Source organism: Camelina sativa, chromosome 16, assembly GCF_000633955.1.
Source record: "Camelina sativa cultivar DH55 chromosome 16, Cs, whole genome shotgun sequence".
Lineage (NCBI taxonomy): Eukaryota > Viridiplantae > Streptophyta > Magnoliopsida > Brassicales > Brassicaceae > Camelina > Camelina sativa.
Genome location: NC_025700.1, coordinates 9,327,335 through 9,330,726, shown reverse-complemented (window position 1 = coordinate 9,330,726; position 3,392 = coordinate 9,327,335).

Here is a 3,392-nt window from a genome sequence, read left to right as displayed (position 1 = left end):
AAAAGCTTTCTTGCATGCATCCCATGTGGTGATAGCTCCAGTAGGAACAGTCTTCTCCCAAAGGTGAGGTTTGTCTCCAAGAGAAAATGGAAGAGCCTTAATTTGAATCCATCTTCACTCACTCCATTGATCTTTGTGAGTCCACATATTCTGTCAAACTCATCAAGGTGATCTAGTGGATCCTCCATTGGCAACCCATGAAATTTGTTGGCTTGTATCATTGAGATCAATCCACTCTTGATCTCAAAGTTATTGTTTGCTACTGAAGGTGGCACAATTCCAGCCCTTTGGTTGTGGGTATTGGGTGCATCTCCTGCACCAATGTGCCTTGGTCTCTGCTCATGGATAGCTGGTTGCTCCATGATGTCTTGACCTTGTTGTTGTTGAACTACTCTTCCTTGCTTATGTCTCAAACCCTTTTGTAGCCTGTGGATGTTGTCAATAGGCTGTTGAAGACTGTCTTTGCCTTTTGACCTTGTGTGCATCAACAAACTCTACTACAGACTCGAACAGGTACACGGTCGAGCGCAGGCTCGAGTGGGTGGTCGAGTCGACTGGGAAGTAATGGCTATTTAGGTCCGGCTTCTGGCTCGATCAAGTGCTCGATCACAGCTCGGTCGAGTGGTGGTCGAGTAGGTGGTCGAGTGGGTACCTGAAACACAAAACAGCCAAGCAAAGGAAGATTCGAGTTCAGTAACTTCACAAGTGTTTAAACGAACTTAATCTTAGACTAATAATGATCCTAAATGTCACAAAACACACTCAAATGGGCAACGGCCCCTAATTGAAACTGACTTTCTTTGTGGTGTGGTGAAAGAAAGATGTATGGAATGATGATGTATGGAATGAATAGAAGTCAGGGTGTTTCAATTCCCCTTATGCAGTTGCAGTATAAGAGGTGTCAATCCTATCTGAGTGATTGTGAACAATTAAGATGTGCATATGAGTCTAAGTCAAGCCAATTGTAAAGATTGTTTGTCACTAACAATCCTAAAATGAGATATGAAATGCAGAAAGTAAAAACAACTAGAACAAGATACTAAATGCAAACAGAACAGACAAATTAAAGCTATAATGAAACTAGAACAGAGATAGACACTATGCTAATGAACTAATGCAAGACAAGTAATGAACAGGAAACTACGTGAATGCAATGGAAATGAAACAGGAATGAAACAAGACAATCACAAATCAAAAACACAAGTTCTGGGGATGAACTCGAGCAGCACTCGACCGAGTGTAGGTCGAGTACGTGGTCGAGCTAGACTTAAACGTGAAAACAGAGCAACACAAGAAAAACAGAGCAATGCTAAAACTAATCAAACAACAAGCAAGCAATGATATTTAGACTAAGATTTCAATAAACAAAGAAGGCCTTGAGGAGGGATTCATGGGCTGAGCTAATCATTGTGGTTATCTAACTTGGTCAACAAATCTCAAGCAAACATTGAGCTGATCTCTAGACATACTATTCTAAGACATGTTTAATCCACTCTCATGGCAAGAAACAATCAAACCTATGCATTTCTAGACTTGTTCTCACAAAGAAAAGAATCTACACAAGCAGGCATTAAGCAATACATCTCAAACCAAACAAGACTTCTAATCTCTTAGCAAGCCTAATGGTAAGCTCTAGATCTAGCCTTATCTATGCTCCTTAGACATTGGTGTGATGCTAAGATGCTTGAAATCAAACCCTACCTTCTCAGATATAGGATCAGCATTAAGATCATCTAGCCTAGAAGAGATCTACAACAATCAAGCTTGACCAAATCAAACAAACCACAAGATCAACCCAGCCTAACCCATCCTCAAGGTCCTAAACAAACTACTCACAAGAACACATGGTGAAATATGTCAAAAACCCAGAAAATAATGAAACTTGCATCATTAGAAAGATGAAACAGAGATCTACAATATTGATGAAGGAATAAAACTCGAAATCTTAATACTTTGAAAGTTATGAAACAAACAAAATATAAGAATCTAGTCTTTCTCTCTCAAACAAGTACAAAATCTAAAAAAAAAAAAAAGTGCAAAAGGAATAATATCTAAAAAAGGTAAAAACTAGGTTTTAGACTCTCTAAAAAGCTGGATTCTTTTTTTGGCTGCAAGTACAAGGGCCTTATATAGGAGGTGAGGTGGAAGCCCTAAAAATACAAAAAGTCAAAGTAGTCAACGGCTCGGTCAACTCGACCAGTGCTCGGTCGAGTGGCTGGTCGAGCTGGCTTCTCTCGTGCACTCTCCACTCGGTCGAGTCCTCCTCAGCACACGGTCGAGTGGTGGTCGAGTGGTGCGGTCGAGTTGGACTCCGGACCTTGATTCTACAGCCTTAACTCTCTTGTTTTCTCCTCAGGATAGCTTTACTTCTCCTCAGCATTGCTTCCATGCTCCTTAAGCTCCAAAATCACCTGTTTATGCATGAAAAGATGCAAATGCAATGCAACTATACTCTAATGCATGATTAGTCCTAAAGCTAAACAATAATGGCCTAAATGGATAGCAAAAGATGCAAAAGTTGTGAATAAACTAAGGGGAAACAAGGTAAAATATATGAACATCAGTGTGTAAAGGTCCCATTGATAGATTCGACTCCAATCGTCGTTACCAGTGACATCTATTTTTAAAAAACATTTAAAAAACATAAATTTAGATTCATCTAATCAAGAATAAAACTTATTATATTGGTAAATGTGACATTTGTTTATTATTATTCATGAAAGTTTAGAGAAAATATTAGTTATGTGAATTCGAAATTAGAAAAATTATAAACTAAACCATAAAACCATAAATATAAAAGCATCAACTAATCTTCCAAGCTTTGAAAGTGATCTCGCATATCCAAAACTTCAAGACATGGATAGTTGAATAGAATCCGTGTACAGTTGCATGAGGTAGTTATCATTGTATGACCTAAAAACATAATATAAGATAAGCATTTATTTTATCAAAGATTTCCGTAATTGTTTAGATTAAACTCTTACCTTCGACATTAACAATGACACCAAATCTGACGATGCATATAATAATGTCTTCTTCAATTTCCCGGAAACAATCATAAAAATGTTCAAAATAACCTTGTTGCAAATGGCATCTCAAACGTATACCACTTGAAGATGAAGAAGAAGTTAGTTTTTCTAATAAAATAAGTAAACAAAAATTCTATTAGTATTGTATACAAAACTCACTCTTTGTTTTCAATCTCAAAAAAAAGTTGATGTTGGACATCGTTGTCTGAGACGTATGCGGAGCTTTCAACATGCACAAGACGGCCAATCAAATCTAAAAATCAGAACGAATATATTCTGATCAGTAACACATATTTTATATATTTACTTTTTATATGACAATTCAAATAATGGATTTACTACTTACCAAGACACATATTCGGA